Source organism: Bos indicus, chromosome 9, assembly GCF_029378745.1.
Source record: "Bos indicus isolate NIAB-ARS_2022 breed Sahiwal x Tharparkar chromosome 9, NIAB-ARS_B.indTharparkar_mat_pri_1.0, whole genome shotgun sequence".
Taxonomy (NCBI): domain Eukaryota; kingdom Metazoa; phylum Chordata; class Mammalia; order Artiodactyla; family Bovidae; genus Bos; species Bos indicus.
Window position 1 is genome coordinate 38,170,201 of NC_091768.1, and position 23,461 is coordinate 38,193,661.

Below are 23,461 nucleotides of genomic sequence, written 5' to 3' on the forward strand. Positions count from 1 at the left end.
CTGCATGCTATGTACAGAGAAAGAATAATTATTATCATGTATAATAATAAGACTTTCCAGGTAGCACTAGTGGTAAAGAATCCACCTGCAGATGCAAGAAACACAGGAGACCCGGGTTTAATCCCTGGATCAGTAAGATCCCCTGGAGTAGGAAACAGCAACCCACTCCAGTATTCTTGCCTGGGAAATTCCATGGACAGAGGATCCTGGTGGGCTACATACAGTTCACGGGGCTTCAGAGAGTCGGACATAACTGAGCAACCGAGCATACAACACTTACAAAGAATTTGCCATATGCCAAACATTGTGTTACCTGTATTATTCCTTATTCTTGTCTTCAAAGATTTACTCCTTCTATGTTTATGGCCCATGATGCCTCCTGTAGACATGTAACTTGCTTAGGGCAGTGGAATGTAAGCAAAAGTGGTCATGCACCAGTTCTGAGCAGAAGCTTCAGGGGGAATTTTGATTCACCTGGAGTGTTTGCTTATTCCCCAGTTTCCAATAACACTGATTCCTTCAGTCTGAGTCCCAGAAAGAAAAGACACAAGGACCAGATTCATGGCAGCTGACCTATAGCCACTAATGTGTTGCCTGAGCCAAACCACAAATGTTTTTTAGAAGTTACTGAGATTTGAGAGGGGAGAGGTTGCTTATCACCCAGTTATTACATGTAAATACTAGTCATATCTATTCTACATATTCCCTCCCTATGAAACTAAAATATAGAGATACTTTTGACAGTCAGCATGCCGATAAATGTCAAATTTAGAGAGTTTATTAAAAAAAAAAAGACATCACTTTGCCAACAAAGGTGTATATAGTCAAAGCTATGGTCTTCCCAGCAGTCATGTACAGATCTGAGAGTTGGACCATAAGGAAGGCTGAGCACCAAAGAATTGATGCTTTCAAAGTAATGCTGGAGATGACTCTTGAGAGTTTCTTGGACTGCAAGGAGATCAAACCAATCAATCCTAAAAGAAATCAACCCTGAATATTCACTGAAAGGACCAATGCTGAAGCTGAAACTCCAATACTCTGGCCACCTGATGAAAGAGCCAACTCGTTGGAAAAGACGCTAATGCTGGTAATGATTTAAGGCAGAATAAGAGGGTGACAGAGGATGAGATGGTTGGATGGCATCACTGATTCAATGGACATGAACTTAGGCAAACTCCAGGAGATGGTTAGGGACAGAGAGGCACCCCCAGAACCTAGGATAGTATCAGGCATTTAGTAAGCATTTAACAAATATTTGTTGAATGAATAAATAAAGATATACACAAACCAAAACCTATGAACTTGAGAATAATTCTGGAGGAAAATGTCTTATTATATGCTAAAACAAAGGCAAACAAACACACAAAAAAAGAAAACAAAATAAAACAAAAAAGAGCCTCTGGTCTTGATCCCCATAGGTCCAGTCCCTTCTGAACACGAAAGCCTCATAATCATTCTAAACCCCAAATCTCACGATGTGCCCTCTTGTTGCTTCAGGTTCTTTAATGGTTCTGATAGTTTTGAAGATAAGGTCACACAGTTTGCTCTAGTATGGAAGGTCTTCACAGAGGTCTATCTCTCTAGGATCAACAAGTATGATGCCCTCACATTCTCACTGTTAAGTCTACTCTTAAGGAATGACTGGTGTGTTTTGATCACGTGCTTATTCTTGCTTATTTCACTTCCTGGGCTTCCCTGGTGGCTCAGTAATAAAGAATCCTCCTGCCAAGCAAGAGATGTGGGTTTAATCATCTGGGTCAGGAAGGTCCCCTGGAGAAGGAAATGGCAACCCACTCCAATATTCTTGAATGCCTAGGAAATCCCATGGACAGAGGAGCCTGGCAGGCTACAATCCATGGGGTCACAGAGTTGAACATAACTTAGTGACTAAATAACAACAACATCTCACTTCCTTCTGGGGAATTATTTACCTGCCCCTGTCGGTCTTCCTAGGGCATCAAGTAAAACCCAATCACAATACTTATGGTGGGAAGAGGCTTCCATGTGCTTAAAAGCAAAAAACAGGTAGTCCTAGATCAGCTGCCAACTATGCCACACTTGCTGAGAAGGGTAAGTAAGCTGAGAGGAAAGTGAGGTTGCCTGGGACAGCAGAAAAGGAAAAAACAGCTTTTAGAGATTGTTTGGATAGAAGAGAGAGAAAGAAGATACTCTGAGAAGCTGAGAGTAGAATTAAAAAAAAAAACAAAAACCATTTTTAAGGTGATTTACAAAAAGCTTGCTGTGTGGGAATGATGAAGTCACCTCACAAAAACCCTCCACCTATAATACTCCCCTGCATTTTAGGTGGTGTCTTTAAAACATTTTATTCTCTACATTGTGTTTTCTGAGAAAGAGCTAGGGCTGTCTTGGGGCCATGCCTGGAACTCAGTCCCCTTATGTGGGATTCCTAATAAGTGAAGCCTTAAAGGGTGACATAACCATATCCTCAGGTGGGTGATCGCCCTGGTGTTGCTTCTAATGAGGAAAGACTGTCCTCAGAGGAATCTGGCAGTCAGCCCTGGTGACTCACAGGCTCTAGGACAAAAGGCCAGTCTGGTGTCAAGACAAAGCCAGAGAGAGCTAAGCAGAGGCCACCCACATGGATCCCATCTCCTGTGGTCACTGGTCTAATTAGCTGCCTCACCTCACATATCGCAGGCAGATTCAATTCAGGGCGAGTGGTACAGTCACTTGATACCCAAGAGTTCAGACCAAATAAATGTTTGTTAGATGAATAAAGAATGTAACCTGGCCTGGAAGCTGTCATCAGTAATATCAAGCCCACACTACTGAGTAGAGTATTCCCATATTTAGGACTATAAAAATGTCACCTAAGATATAACAAGTATAATGTGACTGCCACTGGGGCCCCTTCCACAAGCTCAAGGTTTATAAAATTTATGTTATAAATATCCAGACAGAATAAATATGAGTTACTTTAAATTTCATGGTGGAACCAAAGCCTGGGCTACAAAAGTGAAAGGCTTTGTTGTTGCTTCTACTAGAATTCTACAGTGATTGTCATATTCTTTATTTGTACAATACCCTGAAGGGGGGAGTAGGGACACAGCAAGTGCTGAAACAGAAGAGAAGAAATTGCATGATGCTGCTGTGAGTTACTACCTACTTCAGACACAGAAACAAAGAGCCTCTTTGAAATCACTGTGACATTGAAACCAAAGTTCAATTTCAGAGTTAAGATTGAATGTCAAGCTCTTGGTTTCCATTTCTTGGTTCAATCCAAGATTTAAGTTTATCTGCAATTGATTATCACAGCTAACCTAGATATTACATTATATTTTAAGTCCTATGGGAGAACACTCTTATGACCATATTTACTTTCCACTATCCTTTCTTTTTTTTATTATATTAGACTCTATCTCATTAGATTCTATCTCATTCTAAAGCCTTTATAAAATCTAGGGATCTTACAGCTAGTCTTTAATTTTTCTAATTCTGACATTAAAAAGTGAATATATGGGGAGTTATATTCAATATCCTGTGATACACCATAATGAAAAGGAATATAAAAAAGAATGTATGTATACTTTGCTGTGGAGCAGACACGAATACAACATTGTAAATCAACTAAACTTCAGTTTTTATAAAGTGAATATACAGAGGCCAAACATATTAAATTTGTTAAAAATACTTAAAAACTTAAGTTTTCTTAGCTTCCTGAAAAATAGCTATCACTTATTGAACCAGGGTACTTTAACATATGGGCTTCCCTAGTGGCTCAGACAGTAAAGAATCTGTCTGCAATTCAGGAGACCTGGGTTCAATCCATGGCTTGGGAAGATCCCCTAAAGAAGGGAATGGCTACCTACTCCAGTTTTCTTGCCTGGAGAATTCCATGGATAGAAGAGCCTGGCAGGTTAATTCTAATTATCACAGCAATCCTGTTGAAAATAATTACCATTTTGCAAATGGAAAAACTGAGGCTAATATTATCTAAGTTACTTGCCAAGATAAACACTGCCAGTCTCTGGCTGCAAAGAGATTTGAGCCACCACCTGTCTAATTCCAAAGTTCTTGTCATTTCTCCCAAATTGTTACATCAGATAAATCTGGCAGTCAGGAAATATTCACAAATTAAAAATCTTCACCAATGTTTTCAAAACTTCAGTGTTTTATATTTCTATCTTCATGATTTTGTCATATCAGGACATGAGTGGTATTTGCTTATACTTTTCTATCAATGAAGTTACCTTTAACATGTTTATTTTTTAACAAAATTATTGCTATAGGACTGAAAAATCACTATTACTTGTTATAAATAGACTATAACCATAAAAAATAAATAAGATGAAAATAAATGATGTTATCAAATAGAAATTGAAGCATAAAATAAACACATGTAATACGGAATCTAATTAATTTAAAACAATTCAAAATAATTTCCTCAATGATAAGAATAAAACAAGATTAGTCAAGAATGAAAAGGTAACAGCTTGATATCATTTAAGATGAAAATAAGATCAATATGACAATCTCATTTTTAGTTGTGACTTATCATTGAGAATTTCATCTCATGTGTGTGTTCTAAAACTGTAGGAGATATTAAACTGACTTTTCTGATACTGTAGGACACTGAGAAATCATTCCTAATGAAAACTGTGTGACTGTCATTCAACAAACTTAAACAATATCTTGACTTTCCTCTGACTGTATCAAGTTTGGGTTTAAAAAAAAAATGGTGAAAACAAAATCTATGTTTTAATCACTCATGAATACAGTCTTCTTAGGAAAAATTATTAGAAAGTTTATCAGGTGTTTCTTAGCACTTCTCGAGAGTGTCTAAAACAACTATCCTTTAGTATAGTGCCTCTGGATAACTTTATAACCAAGGTGTTCAGAAATAATCACAGACATTCAACTCATCTTGATCAAGGTAGATACTCCACTGATCTAGTTCTGTGATCATTGCAATCACACCCACCATTGTAATTATTGATAAAACCTCACCTTTTGAAAAGATAGATATTTGGTTGTTCATAAAAGAAAATAAATCTCAGGGGTATTATAATTTGTAAAGCAAGACATTCATAAGATCTCATTCCTCCAGGAAAGTTTGAAGTCCCTCAGACAACCTATATAGACAGAAGAGGACTTTCTGAGAAAACACTAACCATAGTTACTTCATTCTGAGAAAGAAGTCCAAGCTGTATGGGCCTAATTATCATGGCTGATAAATTTAATAGCCTCAGTAAGTGCTCTCGAAAATCTCCATAGTTTTTTAAAGAAGAGGAGCTCCTTTGAGCTTACAATTGGGAGTGGAGTTTGTGTTTTCTTCTGGGTATCCCCACTTGAATCCAGAGAAACATCTCTGAGCAGAAGATTCAAATCCCTCACTGTCTACATTGTACATAGTTCACCACAAACTCACTACTGGGTTAAAATTATCTTCTTCAGTTGCATGAATTGTTGAGTTTAGCAAAACAACACATTTTAATGGATGTCCTTGTGTTCACTTCTGTTTGAAAGGAAAATATTATATATGAGGCTGTTCATACAGCACAGACTGTTGTATCTATCAGTCTGCAATAACTTTCTGGCATAAAAGCTTATTTGGGGCCATTACCATTATGCTACCACAATCTGCCATTTTATAAAATCGCAGATCATAATCTTTTCCAGCATTTATTTTCTAGATGTTTTGATGAATATCTCACAAATAATATTTGTAAATGGAGATCAAGCAGCAATTTTAAATAATTGCCTTTAAAGACTATGCTAGTTTTTAATAATCTACAGTCTTACTCTCACACACACAAAAAAAATTAAAGCTATGACAGGATAACAGGACAGATGTTTTATTTCTAATTTTATTGAATTTTTAGCCTATCAGAGTTAGTAGTTCTTGCCTTTCCTTGTGTGTTACTCTATAAATGAGGGCTTCCCTGATGGTTCAGTAGTTAAGAATGTGCCTGCCAATGCAGCTGACGCAAGAGATTCAAGTTTGATCCCTAGGTGGGGAAGATCCCCTAGAGGAAGAAATGACAACCCACCCCAGTATTCTTCCAGAAAAAATCCCATGGACAGAGGAGCCTGGTGGGCTACCATTCATGAGCTGGACACGACTGAGCACACACGAGCACTATAAATAAGTCTGCTATGGATTTTGCATTTTCATCCTGGTCATGCTACACATGACTGATCAGGAAACTTGTCTGTCTTTGCTAAGAAAAATTCTATAGTATTTTTCCTAGTGTGCATTGCTTATTTCAAAGCTGCACTTGAGTTTGAGTGCCCTCAGAATTTGAGTGTCCTCAAACATAATGGAATATGTTCACTCTGTTACCAGTGGTAAACATTCACATTTCAAATAATTTTCATCACATTTGTCATAATTATTACTTTTTACTTGGTATTTTATGACAATAAATAAGATTCAGGCTGGTTCATTCATTTTGTCCTCACATCTATCTCAAGAAATGTGGCTGATTTCATCATACTCACCACTACTTCTAACATTTTCATCACAAATTTGATCTTCTCTAAACTTCAAAATGTCTTTTCTATGGTGGATAATAGAAATCTACCATGGAGCTCTATTTAAAACTGTGCATATTAATGCATTCTTCCCACACTTAATAATTCCTAATAATTTTGCATATTTGTGTGGAAATAGGGTTTTAATGAGCTACAGAGATGTGAAACCAGATGTGTCTGCTATATACACACAAAAAAGCACAGAGAACCATTCTGCAGAGAATTGGAGAAAGAACTAGCTTTTCATGGAAAAACAGGCGAGAAACCATATGGTCTCAGTGGAAAAGAGATTAAAAGAATAACTGCCTTAGATGCTGACAACTCTATGGTTTCCTGTATCATCTTTCCTGAGACTTGATAGCACTTTCTACCCTTGGGTTCTAGGAGATAGTTTAATATCCTAATAATAAATCCCCATTTTTTCCTAAAGTAACTCAAGTAGATTATGGTTACCTGTAGTCAAATAAACCTCTTCTAAAATAATTTCTGACTGACCTTTGTGTTTGATTACATTAACTGGATGGATACAAATACACAACCTAAAATTAAATGAGTTTTTGTATACTGAGAGTATGAAGCCTTTTAAGAATCACTGGCATGAAGTTACACTATTTTAATAATAAAATATTTTAATCTAGGCAATAGCCACCCACTGAAAAAGAAACCTAATGGCAAAGTTGGGAAAACTGACATAAAAAATGAATACAGCCAACATATAGGGTTACTGAAATTTTTATAGAGATGAGGCCAAGAGAAATCTCAGGAATCCTCTGATATTTTTGAAAGATTGGTGTAGATATAATTGCATACAAATCCTAAATTCAGGAAAATTGAAAGCCAGAGACATCAATTCTGATAATCAATGCAAGATTTCACCATAAGTTCCTTAAGGTCCTGGCAACACTACAACTGCCTATGGCCATGCATCCCTCTCATTGTCCAAGAAATCAGGGTAGATGTGCACCATATGTGCAACTCTTGACAAAATCAGGCTTACAAGTCTATTTTGGAAATATGTCATTAACCACTGGATATATATATATTTTTTTTTTTTTTTTAAATCACAGCATATGTTGTCCTAACACAAAAAAGGAATTCTACAACAATGAAATATATGGTGTATTCAGCAAAACCAAAGAAAATATAACTAGCAAAAAGTCTAATCATATTGATGTTTAAGTGTAGAAATCAGTGTCCACTTCCATTCTCAGAGCTAATAGTGCTGTTATATAAAACCTTTACATTAAATAAAGTATTCTCAAATTACCTGCACATGTTAGACCCAAATAAACAGTACTTCATTTTCTTTTCCCCAATCTTTAGATGAAAGATTAGCAAAACTCTTTAGAGGGCAGAGATTAGAGTTTAGGTTTCCCCAATATGAAAAATATACTTGGATGGTGAAAGAACTGGCAAAAATAAATAAATGAAAAGCCAAATTTATAAACATGACTTTGTAATTAAACCCTTTCCTTAAATAATTTCCTTAAAATAATCAGATTGTTTTAATGTTATACACTCATATTCAAACTTAACTGATTCTCATCTCTATGGAAATTGAACTTAACTCCAAAACTTCAAGATATGACTGTGAATTTGTGTGTATTTTCTTCTAATGGTACTAATCCCTTGTCTTTAGTAATTATCTCTAATGCTAGTTGGAGGACTATGTTAACTCACAGTTCTGATTTTAATTATTTTTAATCTATAATCACATTGAAGTCATATTAATTCCAAGAATGTGACTTTTGGAAAAACTCTAGCTATATATATATGGAAAAAGGATTTTTTAAATTTGATATCAAAGTGTTCAATCTCTAGCATTATGTTATGAAAGCCATTGCACATTTAAAAGCAGTAAGTCCTTCCTTCCCTGAGATTCCAACTCAAAGATATATGGAATAATTCACACTTGGGTCACAGAACTATTATGCAATATGAAAATAATTATGGATAGAAGAGTCCATGAAGAAAATAAACTCCAATGACTCAAAAAAAAAATATATATATATATATATAAACAGTGTCAGACTTTATTTTTTGGGGCCCCAAAATCACTGCAGATGGTGACTGCAGCCATGAAATTAAAAGACACTTACTCCTTGAAAGGAAAGTTATGACCAACCTAGATAGCATATTCAAAAGCAGAAACATTACTTTGCCAACAAAGGTCTGTCTAGTCAAGGCTATGGTTTTTCTAGTGGTCATGTATGGATGCGAGAGTTGGGCTGTGAAGAAAGCTGAGAGCCAAAGAATTGATGCTTTTGAACTGTGGTGTTGGAGAAGACTCTTGAAAGTCCCTTGGACTATAAGGAGATCCAACCAGTCCATTCTAAAGGAGATCATCCCTGGGTGTTCCTTGGAAGGAATGATGCTAAAGCTGAAACTCCAATACTTTGGCCACCTCATGCGAAGAGTTGACTCACTGGAAAAGACTCTGATGCTGGGAGGGATTGGGGGCAGGAGGAAAAGGGGATGAGAGAGGATAAGATGGTTGGATGGCATCACTGACTCGATGGACATGAGTTTGAGTGAACTCTGGGAGATGGTGATGGACAGGGAGGCCTGGCGTGCTGCTATTCACGGGGTCGCAAAGAGTCAGACATGACTAAGCGACTGAACTGAACTGAACTAATATTTGTGTGTGTGTGTGTGTGTGTGTGTGTGTATAAAGCAATAGAAAGTATTTGGAGACAATCCAGTTTTTTGCAGGAAGAGCCCACTTGGCTATTCTACCACTTGCCCAAGCACCGGGCATGTAATATGTTTCTGGAGAGCTACAAGGCGGCGTGGATCCTGATGGAAGACTACAGTTTTGAGGACCGCATGATAGATGACCTTTCAGTGAGCTGGGGCCTGCCTGGGAGTGTGGGGGCAGATGGGTAGGGCTAGGGCCCACCTCCAGGGGTCACCCTTCACACTGAGCGGTGTGGGAACAGGGGCCCCTGGCTTGGGCAGAAGCAGGGGAGGGTGCAGGATGTGGGAGAAGAGAATAAAAACAGTCTAGCAGGGCTTATTGAAGAAGGCAATGGCACCCCACTCCAGTACTCTTGCCTGGAAAATCCCATGGACGGAGGAGCCTGGTGGGCTGCAGTCCATGGGGTCGCTAAGAGTCGGACACGACTGAGCGACTTCCCTTTCACTTTTCACTTTCATGCATTGGAGAAGGAAATGGCAACCCACTCCAGTGTTCTTGCCTGGAGAATCCCAGGACAGGGCAGCCTGGTGGGCTGCCATCTATGGGGTCACACAGAGTCGGACACGACTGAAGCGACTTAGCAGCAGCAGCAGCAAGAATGATTTAGCCATTCAAGCCAGTATCCATCCAAACAATGTCCTAGCTCCTGGTTTATAGCATCACATTGGTTATGAGAGGAGATGGAATAGGGTTGATGAGTTAGTTGAATGCAATTTCATGAACTTCAATTCAGTAACAATGAAAATTCCAAAAACTGATGCCATTCCCAAACCAGCCCCTTTTTGGTCCATTTTGGCTCTCATTTAGTGGGCCTACTTCTGCTCAGAAAGTCTGGATATCCTAGAAGCCATAGACACAGTCCTGCTGGAACCACATCAGATTTCACAAAACCTCTTGGATCAACTAACTGGTATCCATATTTTATCCAAGAACATATACTATGCTGGTCTCAGGCCTCAAAAAGTGCCCTAAAAAGTGAAATGGCAACTAACATCTTCCCCACTAATTTTATTTATATTAATAATTTGTTAATGAAATAGATAGTAAAAATATTTTGTTCAAATTAAGAAACTTGCTTGCTTTTATCATCTGAATTATAGCAACGTTAAGTTCCAGTGTCCTTTCTCAAACTCATGATGACTTCCAAAAGAAAGCTGTCACTTGGTCTAATTCTGAACACATTATTTCCAGCCTAGTTGAAACCACCCTTCACATTGGTTGTGGTATGTGTACCCCCACAAAGGGAGATATTTTTATAAAATTTAATTTAAACAATGACCCAAATTATAGAGTCCCTTGACTCCCCAGAATTCAGTGCATCTCTGAGTCACCCACAGTACTTCTCTTATAAAAACAATTAAACAAGGAAAAAAAAAACCAATCAGTTCCATGTTATATAATTTTGACACACTCTCAAGAAAAACTCACTTTATAGAAGTCAGCATTTTATTTAAACTATTATGTTTATTTTCAGTGATTCATGTTTTTCCTTATGAAAATGAAATCATAACTTGGGGCTAGCTATGGGGCCTCTTCCTGGAACTTAGATATTAAAAGGCAAGGCCCTAAAGGGTCTCATTCATTCAGGCAAAGTGTGTATTAGAGTTAAATATTTTCTGCGATAGTTCACTATTAAGCACTGCATTTAGGAGATAAGTCCATGGCATGGGTTATTCTCACCAAAGAATGTGAATGGTACACACATAGAATGATAATAATGGTCATAACAAAGCAGTTCTACTCAGTTACTGAGTGTCAATTTTGTGGTGTGTTGTATTTAAAAAAAAATAGAATTTTTAATCATTAGAAGTTGATTCTATTATATGATTTACTTGACCAAGCACTGAGAGTATTTTCCTGATAGTTCAAGTTGTCAGAATTCCACAGTCATACTATTTTATTTTAAGTTGGCTTCTTTGGGGATACAGATTTGTAAACATTAGTTATACTGATAATAAGGCAACTTGGGTTGAGACAGATTCAGAGTTCTCAAATTTGAGTGTGCATTAAAGTGCCTGTTCAGTTCAGTTCAGTTCAGTCGCTCAATCATGTCCGACTCTTTGTGACCCCATGAATCGCAGTATGCCAGGCCTCTCTGTCCATCACCATCTCCTGGAATTCACTCAAACTCACGTCCATCGAGTTGGTGATGCCATCCAGCCATCTCATCCTCTGTCATCCCCTTTTCCTCCTGCCCCCAATCCCTCCCAGCATCAGACTGCAGCCATGAAATTAAAAGACGCTTACTCCTTGGAAGGAAAGTTATGACCAACCTCGATAGCATATTAAAAAGCAGAGACATTACTTTGCCAACAAAGGTTCGTCTAGTCAAGGCTATGGTTTTATCCAGTGGTCATGTATGGATGTGAGAGTTGGACTGTGAAGAAGGCTGAGCGCTGAAGAATTGATGCTTTTGAACTGTGGTGTTGGAGAAGACTCTTTTGAGAGTCCCTTGGACTGCAAGGAGATCCAACCAGTAATTCTGAAGGAGATCAGCCCTGGGATTTCTTTGGAAGGAATGATGCTAAAGCTGAAACTCCAGTACTTTGGCCACCTCATGCGAAGAGTTGACTCATTGGAAAAGTGCCTGTAGGGCTTATCAAAACAAAATTGCTGAATAAGGTTTTCAATAGGTCTGAGGTGGAACCTGAGAATTTACATTTCTAATGAGTTCCCAGGGATCACACTTTGAGAATCTCTGAGATAGAGGGCACATATCATCATAAACTTTTTTTTTAATTGTATTTAATTTTTAAACTTTACATAATTGTATTAGTTTTGCCAAATATCAAAATGAATCCACCACAGGTATACATCATAAACTTTTAAGAGAACAACCCTGGGGAAAAGTGTGAAACACATTTTCAGAAGAGAATTTAGGTAATTTCCCTCATAGCTCAGTTGTTAAAGAATCTACCTGCAATGCAGGAGACCTGGTTCAATTCCTGGGTTGGGAAGATCCTCTGGAGAAGGAAATGGCAACCCACTCCAGTATGCTAGCCTGGAGAATTCCATGGACAGAGGAGCCTGGCAGGCTACAGTCCATGGGGTCACAAGAGTCAGACATGATTTAGCGACTAAACCACTATCTAAACTTCAGGGTTGCCTAGTTATGAAAATACGGAATGCCTAGTTAAACTGAATGTCAGATAAATAAAAAATGAATTTTTTGCATAAGTATGTCCCATATATTACATTTATTTGACCAAGCACTGGAACATTTTCCTGATAGTTCAAGTTGTCAGAATTCCGTACTCATACTCACACTATTTTATTTTCATTTGGCTTCATACTGAGAAATAGACATTGTTTAATCTGGAATTCAGATTTAACTGGATGTCCTGTACTTTTTCCCTCTAAATCTAGCAACCCTAACCTATATAGAAGTATCAGCAAATTGTTCTTTGGGTATAAATTGTATATCTTAAAATTATTAATATCTCATGCTGTTTTGCTCCATTGCCCCAGTATATACCACAGTTTTTCTCTCATCTTTCCACTGGACACAACAGCAAAGCTTTGGAGGCCTTGGAGAGATGTGGGGTTCCTTTAGCTTCCACTCAGTCCTCAGAGAAGCCCTGGAGAAAAGAACTCACAACTTTTGGAGTGAGAAGTGTTCATATTCTTACTGGAAATTCTTCAGGGCACACTGATTCCTCAAAACTGTGGAAAGTAGAAGAAACAAATCAACAGAAGCAGGAGAGTTCCACTCACCAGAAATGTCCCACAGAATCTAACACCACACAGACACACATGACTCTACTTTTCCATGGCTCTGTGTGTCAGAAGGCATGTATTCATGCGGTCCCTCCAGGACTCATAGGGCATCTGGCAGAGCTAGACAACTGGAGAGGGAAGGAGAGGAAGACAATTAGAGGAGGAATAAATGAGAGAGAGAGTACAGAATTTGTTTTCTTTGTGCCTTCTGTGAAGATGAAACTTTGAAATCACATTTAGAAAAATAAAAAACAATCTGGGGAACTTCCTGTAGGTTAGAGTATGTACAACCACAGGCAGCCCCTTTGAAGAACACCAGTTGCAGTGATTGACATTATACATTCCATTTGCCATCTTTTTCTTCTTTATACAATTTCAGTCAGTCAGTCCTAGATTTATTTAAGGTAGAATTAAGTGTATAAAGCTATTATAATGGAGTGGGAGGTGGAAGTTGTCAAGGATTTTGCTCCTAAATTCCTTCACTCTGTGCTGTGCTGTGCTGTGCTGAGTCACTCAGTCGTGTCCTACTCTTTGCAACCCTGTGGACTGTAGCCAGCCAGGCTCCTCTGTCCATGGAGTTTCTCCAGGCAAGAATAATGGAGTGGATTGCCATGTCCTCCTTCACTCTGCTATACGTTAAATTAAAATAGGTGTTCCTAAACTTGATGGTACATTGGAATTATCCGAGAAAATCAAAAAATAAATAAATAAATTATAAGTATATCAAAAACCTATCTTCAAAGATTCAATTGGTTTGGAGTGGTATTGGACAGCCATGGTTTAGAAGTAATGAGTTAAACTGATCACACTGCCCAGGAATATGTCAAACTGCTGGGATAACTGAACAAAAGACAGAGCCAGTAAGCCCCCAACCAAAATGATTATTGCAATAACAGCAGCAATTCAAAGGAATAATCATAGAGATACCACTGAAACTGGGATTTCAACTTTTGAGGAATGCTGTCAGAATTGTAGTACTTACCAGAGAACCAAACTTAGGCAATGGTATGTGAGTTTACCAAGTATAGGAAATCTACAGAAAATTCCCCATGGAATCACAAACTGAAATTATGTCTAATTGTTTCCCCATCCTCCATAGCTACCTGGTTTCTGTAGAAACTGGGTGGTAGGAAGAGTTTGATTTTCTCATTTTGTCAAAGCCATCCACCCACAGCTCCACCAGCTAAACTGGATCCCCAGGATTAGTCACAACCCAGAGTCTTAAATTAAGAGGCCTTGAATCTTCTGCTATAGACTAACCAAATGCAACCACAAACTTCAGCAGTGTAAGAGAAAAAACTTGAACCGCGTTCATTATAACGTGTCATAGAAACAGTACAGAGCTGCACAAATGTAAAGACAAAGATGGGCTGCCATTTGTGTGAAAGGCCATGCACTGAGAGTTCATATAGATTCAAAGTCCTAAAAACAAGTATTTCTGAGTAGGATCATCTCACTGTCCCAAAAAGAGGACACTGTCAAAATTTCAAGGACTAGGATACATACCTTGTTCACAGTAAGAGTTGAACTATACCAGCAAGACTCTCTGCTCCAAAACAGTGGAAAGAGACTTAGAGGCTCAGAAGTTCATATAAGGATAATTTATAGATAGAAACTAGTAAACAATATTAAACGACATGGTCACCCTAAATAGGTCCTAAAATTCTCATTGATAACAAAGTGAATTAGAGGAGAGGGAAATGGAAGAAATTTAATCAGACATCATGAAGAAAGACTGATAAATGGAAACCAAGTTTGAGACACCATGGTATATTTAGGGAAAAAAAGAAGTAATACAAGTATATACCTTAAAGATAGGAAGCCAACAGGTTGGTCTCAGTCCCTGGAGATAAGAAAGTACCCCAACCTTGGTGGAAGACCATAAATTTGATTCTCATATGAATGGCATAGTAGTACAGTGCTATATTACTGCCTTTGTACTCTTACCTCCTAGAATTTCTCAGACTCCAGCATGCTTAGGATAAAACTGGAACTTGCCCCAGCTTTACTTTGGTAGTGACAAAGACATAAATTTACTGTCTAATTGACCCAAAGCATCTTTTCCTACTATAACCAAAGAAGTCAACCTTGGAAGAGAGAAGCTTAAATCTCCATGTTTTTCCCCTCTCTCAGCCCTAAGGTTTGAACATGGAAATCTGAAGGCCATACTCTAATCATGGCACAATCTCCAGAGTCCCCAAAAAGAATCAGGTTCAGTTAGAAGGAGAAAGAAAGAGAGGGAATGTGCTCTAAATAAAAGAAGTCCCAAGGTGATCTAAACAACTATCCACTCAATGAGAAAGATCTCAAATATGTGGAATGCTGAAATGAAATTGAGGACTGTATTCACCAGTGATGCCCCATGAGAATTTCACATAAGAAAGTAATCAGCATGAAGCAAAGAACGCTTTGTGCCTTTGAACATGCAGTCACCTGGCTCCCTAGCCATCTTAGAAATTGAATACATCAGGGGTCAGGAGCACGAATCTCAGTGGCTACTTGTGGCCCGAAAGTGGTGTAATGTGACATAGGGTATGTGGAGGGCAGGAAAGGAAAAAGGAAGGAAATGAGTCATCATTTCATAAACATGAGAAAATCAGAGGTATTTCTAGCCACTGTCCCTTGTAGGAAACTTCATGGAAAGGATGTGATTTCAGGGAAGTGTTATGTATAGTCCAAATAAAACCATACTTGTATAAAGATATCTATATCAACATTATTCTTTCAGGTTGCTGGACTGTGGTTGTACGTATGTTATTAATACCTTCATTCAGTCAGTCATACACTCAAATTAATCCTTGAGTTCCTACTATGAACTACGCACTATTTAGGGACTTTTTTATATGTGATTTTTCTACAGATATTGTGACGAATGAGTGTCCAAGATTTATTAGGATCATGTAATAAGAAAACAAATGAATCTGCTGATTATATTCTATATAAACAAGCTGAAGGCTAGCTTTCTTTCATGAATCTGTAACAGTTACGAAAACAACCATATGTAAATTTTTCAGTCTATTGTACCACCTGGGGGAGAAAAAAAATTCTTAAACTTTTATATAATTATCTGTTCATATTTGGAAAGAATCTTCAGACTGAATACATCTGAAGAAAACACCATGTTCTAGGACCAAAAAAAAAAAGTAATGCACCATGCTGTGGGACAAAAAAAGTAAGTTCTATACAGAGGTTTTGTCTACACATAACATTAAGCCCAATTAAGTGGTTTAAAAGTAGAGAATTCAGTTCAGTTCATTCACACAGTCGTCTCCGACTCTTTGTGACCTCAGGGACTGCAAAACACCAAGCTTCCCTGTCCATCACCAACTCCCAGAGTTTACTCAAACTCGTGTCCTTTGAGTCAATGATGCCATCCAACTATCTCATCCTCTGTCGTCCCCTTCTCCTCCCTCTTTCAATCTTTCCAGCATTGGGTCTTTTCCAATGAGTCAGTTCTTTGCATCAGTTGGGCGAACTATTGGAGTTTCAGCTTCAACATCAGCCCTTCCAATGAATATTCAGGACTGATTTCCTTTAGGATGGACTGGTTGGATCTCCTTGCAGTCCAAGCGACTCTCAAGAGTCTTCTCCAACACCACAGTTCAAAAGCATCAATTCTTCGGCACTCTGTTTTCTTTATAGTCCAACTCTCACATCCATACATGATGACTGGAAAAACCATATCCTTGACTAGATGGACCTTTGTTGGCAAAGTAATGTCTCTGCTTTTTAATATGTTGTCTAGGTTGGTCATAACTTTTCTTCCAAGGAACAAGCATGTTTTAATTTCATGGCTGCAGTCACCATCTCCAGTGATTTTGGAGCCCCCAAAAATAAGGTCTGTCACTGTTTCCATTGTTTGCCCATCTATTTGCCATGAAGTGATGGGACCAGATGCCATGATCTTAATTTTCTGAATGTTGAGTTTTAAGCCAACTTTTTCACTCTCCTCTTTCACTTTCATCAATAGGCTTTTTAGTTCCTCTTCACTTTCTGCCATAAGGGTGGTGTCATCTGCATATCTGAGGGTATTGATATTTCTTTTGGCAATCTTGATTCCAGCTTGTGCTTCATCCAGCCCAGCATTTCTCATGATGTACTCTGCATAAAACTTAAATAAGCAGGGTGACAATATACAGCCTTGATGTACCCTTTCCCAGTTTGGAACTGGTCTGTTGTTCCATGTCCAGTTCTAACTGTTGCTTCCTGACCTGCATATAGATTCCTCAGGAGGCAGGTCAGGTGTTCTGGTATTCCCATCTCTTGAAGAATTTTCCATAGTTTGCTGTGATTCACACAGTCAAAGGCTGTGGCATAATCAGTAAAGCAGAAGTAGATGTTTTTCTTGAATTCTCTTGCTTTTTTGAAGATCCAATGCATGTTGGCAATTCTGTCTCTGGTCTCTTGTTCCTCTGCCTTTTCTAAAGCCAGCTTGAACATCTGGAAGTTCATGGTTCACGTACTGTTGAAGCCTGACTTGGAGAACTTTGAACATTACCTTGCTAGCATGTGAGATGAGTGCAATTGTGCAGTAGTTTGAGCATTCTTTGGCATTGTCTTTCTTTGGGATTGAAATAAAAACTGACCTTTTCCAGTCCTATGGCCACTGCTGCATTTTCCAAATTTGCTGGCATATTGAGTGCAGCACTTTCACAGCATCATCTTTTGGATTTGAAATAGCTCAACTGGAATTACATCACCTCCACTAGCTTTGTTCATAGTGGTGCTTCTTAAGGCCCACTTGACTTCATATTCCAGAATGTCTGGCTCTTGGTGAGTGATCACACCATCGAGATTATCTGGGTCATGAAGATCTTTTTTCTATAGTTCTTCTGTTTATTCTTGCCACCTATTCTTAATATCTTCTGCTTCTGTTAGGTCCATACCATTTCTATCCTTTATTGTGCCCATCTTTGCATGAATATTCCCTGATATCTCTAATTTTCTTGAAGAGATCTCTAGTCTTTCCCATTCTATTGTTTTCCTCTATTTCTTTGCACTGACACTGAGGAAGGCTTTCTTACCTCTCCTTGCTATTCTTTGGAAGTCTGCATTCAAATGGGTATGTCTTTCCTTTTCTCCTTTGCCTTTCACTTCTCTTCATAGTTATTTGTAAGGCGTCCTCAGACAACCATTTTGCCTTTATTGCATTTCTTTTTCTTGGGGATGGTTTTGATCCCTGCCTCCTGTACAATGTCACAAACCTCTGTCCATAGTTCTTCAGGCACTCTGTCTATCAGATCTAATCCCTTGAATCTATTTGTCGCTTCCACTGTATGATGGTAAGGTATTTGATTTAGGTCATACCTGAATGGTCTAGTGGCTTCCATACTTTCTTCAATTTAAGTCTGAATTTGGCAATAAGAAGTTCATGGTAGACAGTTCCGACAAAATGTGGTCCACTGGAGAAGGGAATGGCAAATCTCTCATTATTCTTGCCTAGAGAACCCCATGAACAGAGAATTCAATGGCTCATATAATTGGAAATCTAGAAAGAGGCTTTCAGTTACCTTAACTTAGTGGTTCTTGCTCAGTTTCTTTGTTTTCTCCCAACTTAGTCCCCCTTTCTATGTTGGACCATGCCCAGGCTGATTTCCCTCAAAGTAGGGAAGTGGGTGTGATATCCCAGGCCTTATGTCTACAGAGGATGGCACTTAGAGGAAAAGAAAGTTCCTCTTCTAGTGCTCTCTCTTAAGAATGAAGAAACTTCTAAGAAGCCCAGGGAAACCTTCCTTCTGTCCCCTTGCCTGAATTGAGTCACATGATCAGTCAGCGATCAGTTTCTCTGGTCAGGGGAAATGCCATTTGTTGAACAGCCAAAGCTTGATCTTCTGAATTACTTACTATGGAAAGGAATATGGATTACTTTTCAACCAATTAGGTCCACTCATAAAATTAGGGAAGGGATAGAATTCCCCTGAAGTTTCTGTGCTGCATGGCAAGAATTAGACTTGTGATTGAACACCAAGATACTGTAACTAAGAGGGAAGAGGGACTTGTTGACTAATAGGTAGCAAAAAACCAAAAAGCCACTATAGGAACCTCTATCCACAGAAAAATGCTTCCTGCTATTTCCCACCTAAAGACAAGAGAAGACCAATTTGGTGTCTTGGCAACACACTTGACCCCATAGATGTTCTGCATCATTTGATAAAAGTGTCTTGTTTGGGATGTAGTGTACAACATGATAAATGTAATTAACACTGCTTTATGTTATACATGAAAGTTGTTGAAAGTAAATCCTGAGTTCTCATCACAAGGAAAAAATGTTTTCTATTTATTTAATTTGTATCTATATAAGACAAAGGATGGCCATTAATTTTACTGTGATTATTGTCTCATGATAAATGTAAGTCTTTTCATTATTTTGTCTACTTTAAACTTACACAGTGCTATGTACATTTAACATCTCAAAACCAGAATAAAAATCTTAAAAAAAAAAGAACTATTTATCTTCTTTAAAACATCCCTTATTAACAAGTATACACTCCCATGGATTTTATGTTTCGAAACAGTTCAATGTGATGATATTAATGCTCTAAAACTAAAAATGAAATGAGGTCAATTTGCAAGCTGCCTTTTGTTGATGAACCAGAAATGAAAAGGTTTTGGGAGACCATTTGATGTTTTCCTGAGTGTGGTTATTTATTTATAACATAAAAACCTTTTCCTAGTTATGGGAACACTAATGTTATCTGATAGGTAGCACCACATGGGAATTGTAGTATCTTAAAGATTCAGTCCAAATGGTAACCTCACTGCATATTACTCTGCAAGCATCTTTATAGAGACTTGACTATGTGACATTTATTACCAATCTAAAATATTCCCATTGTGATTGCAGGGAAACATTAAGAGAAAGCTGCTCTGTCAACTATGTTCATGGACTCTGCAATACTATAACATTTTAAAATAAGATGAAATAAAATGTATTAACAATTTATAGCTTGAGGATGCCTACAATAAAGCCTGCTTGTTTTCTCATAGATATTTTATATAAGATTAGACTTTATGACCTTGAGGTAATATTGCAATAAAAACTTATTTCTGGTCTGAATTCTCAAACTTGTTACAGGCATTAACTTGGTAAGTAAATAATATGCTTCATTTTTTTTCTATCTTTTATTTTAAACTGATATCTTTACATAAATCAAGAATAGACTTCTATGTTAATACAACCAAATGAAAATATTAACCAGTAATTCCAACCAGCATATTACAACAGACTATACAAATAGAACCTAATTAGAAAAATTCAAGTAGAAGTTGTTTTTTCTCTCTTTTTAACAAATCCTCAACAGTAAGAAATCATTTGTTGTTTAGTCACTAAGTCCTGTCTGACTCTTCTGTGATCCTGTGGACTATAGCCCATCAGGCTCCACTGTCCAGGGGAGTTATCCAGCTCCACTGTCCTGGGGTTATCCCAGGCAAGAATACTGGAGTGGGTTGCCATTTTCTTCTCCAGGGGACCTTCCTGACCCAAGTCTCATGCAAAGGCAGGGGGATTCTTTACCACTGAGCCATTTCTTACTTTAAATTTTGTTTTTCCTGTGCTTGAATACTTTTATAAGCTTTCCAAGAGTATTTCTTTTTTCTACTCAAGGGTTCCTTTAGGAGTATATACATTTTTAATATTTTTTTTAATATAATTCAGGTTTTTTCCTTGGTACCTTGTCTTGGACTTTCTCATTTAAAGAGTATTTTATACAACAGCATCTACGTAATCAGTCACTGAGTCTTCCTACATTTTAGCAGTAGAAAAAGATCATCTTTCAAGCCATAAAGCTGGAAAAGAAAGGACTCTGATAAATATCTTTGTTTGGCCTTAGGCAATAAGTAGGCTTGAATCCCAGGCACATGTGTCTGTGGGTAAAGAGTAGAAGCCAAGAATAGGATGATTAGAATTACAGAGACTGATCATTTTAAGAACAACATTTTTAGACAAAGTCTAAAATAAAACCAGATTAAACTTGTATTAGTCTTGAAAAAAACAGTCCATTGAGATTCTGTTACAAGAACAGAGTCAATACTCTCCTAAATTTTCTAAAATTTATTTTGAATCATCACCTTGATTTGTTAAAACTTTCAGGGTAAAAATAATGACACACAAAAATGATCTTAGAAAGGCATAATTATAATTCCTGATACAGAACACTTGATTATTCAGTTTTTGTTCCATGACTGGAAATCTTTATTCCTTCAGAAAATAAAAACATATTTGTTGAATGACATCTTCTATTTAGTGATTTACTATATAACCACTCAAGATGCATTAGGTAAGCGCTAGAATTATTTTTATATAATAAAAGTAAAACAATATTTAGAAATGTTTTATTTGCATTATTTTTGGACCATAATTTACAAAGTATAAAACTTAGAAACCTTCTCAATTAATATTCTCATTAAACAAAACTACAAAAATGATCTGGTTTACATCATTAACTGCCAAACAATATTTATGTTTAAAACTAAATGGAATACTTTTCCCAAGGCTAATACAAATTTAATGTGATTTTATTTTAGACTTTGTTAGCTTCCATTTAAATGATGGTAGCATGTTTTGTTCTTTAGACAAACTGAAGTAGTTTTAATAAGACAATAATATTCAAATAGCAACCATCTCTAGTGTTTTTAAAATCTAGTCTTTTGAAAATGTTGACTTTTTAAATTCAGGGCACCTTTACTGGTACACTGGAAGGTCTATCACTGGAAGAACTGGTTGTGAGACAATAACAACTTTTGATGATAAGTCATTTATTTGATGCAACGTTGCAAATACTGCATTCAGTGATTTATAAAATCATAAGGAGAACACTCTGGTCTAGTTCCAAAATTGTATATACTTTTAGGCAGTAAGAGTTCATAGTTTTATTTATGACTTTGTAGATGAAATTATTTCTGTAATGAAAAATGGGAGAAAAATATTGAGAAGGAGTTATATTTACAGACAGGCTTCCCTAGTGGCTCAGTGATAAGGAGTCCACCTGCCAATGTAGGAGATACGGGTTTAATCCCTGGGTCAGGAAGATCCCCTGGAGAAGGAAATGGCAATCCACTCTAGTATTCTTGCCTGAGAAATCCCAAGGACAGAAGAGCCTGGTGGGCTTCAGTCCCTGGGATCCCAAAGGAATTGAAAATGAATTAGTGACTAAACAACAACGGCAATATTCACAGAGAACTTATTTAATATGCTATGTTTTTAAAATGTAAACATACATTTTTAATGCATATCTAAATAATATTTAAGGAAGCTGAAATAATTATCTTATCACAGTATCACATTGTCAATGACAAAAATAAAAACGTTGTAGTGATTATAAGCTTCCCTTGTGGCTCAGCTGCTAAAGAAGCCACCTGCAATGCGGGAGACCTGGGTTCGATCCTTGGGTTAGGAAGATACCCTGGAGAAGGGAAAGGCTACCCACTCCAGTATTCTGGCCTGGAGAATTCCGTGGACTGTATAGTCCATGGGGTCACAAACATTATAGTGATTATAAAGAAAACAACAGCATTTGTCAAAAAGCATTATGGAACAGACATGTGATGAAATAAAAGAAAACCATTAAAATAATGATGCATAGTTATCTCTGTTGATCTACAGAAAATCTAGGATATAGCAAGTAAAAATAATAAACTACAAAAAAGCACATGACTCTATTGTTAAAAACACGTATTTATACATAAATATTTTGTGAATAGCATTTATTCTTCAAGGTGAGATTAAAGGTTATTTTTGCTTTCTTTTTTACACTTTTCTATATTTTCTGAATATTTGAAAAGAGTGCATATTGTTATCTGAAAAAAGGTTATAATTTTGTTTTCTAAGTACAGTTAAAAACTTTAAAACAGAAATAGATATAATATGATTTAAACAAATCAAGTAATTATGAACTTAATTATATGTTCTTTTTCTATCTCCTAATCTAATTCTCACTATGTTGATTAAGAGTTGATATTTTTGTATTTTTCCTTGGTAACCAAGGACAGTCCATTTTCTAGGCAGCAATCCTGTATCATCCAGCAATATGCTGTAATCCTTTTCTATCCTTGTATTAAAGTCATCTTTGGTTAATCGTAAGCTGCCTTTTAAATGAAGAGACATGCTTTTTACGTAGTATGTGGACTGTTACTTTCCAGGAGGCTAACTTGGTTAACAGATCAGCTGACTCTGCCTTTTCTTAGCCGTATTTGGTCTCTTTCCTTCAGGTATAACACCCTTGTGTCAACGTAAGGATCACGTAGAGGAAAGATTCTCAGTATTCTATGCCTGTGACTCTCCAACCATGGATTTGCTAGAGGTTCTCAGCATTCAAATCTATCCCTTACTAAATCTCTCCTCGCTAGGAACTTGAGGCTTGTGACCACAGTGGACCTACAGCGTAGTGCTGCTGCTGCTGCTGTTTAGTCACTAAGTCCTGTCTGACTCCTTGAAACCCCGTGGACTGTAGCTCTGTCCATGGGATTCTCCAGGTAAGAATACCTTAATGGGTTGCCATTTCCTGCTCCAAAGGATCTTCCCAACCCAGGAATCAAACCAACGTCTCCTGGATC

General features: G+C 37.4%; 1 pseudogene; it reads left to right on the forward strand.

Annotated features, from left to right (window-relative positions):
* The window catches only part of LOC109563504 (CWF19-like protein 1), a 113,598-nt pseudogene that overhangs the window by 15,725 nt on the left and 74,412 nt on the right, over positions 1–23,461 (forward strand).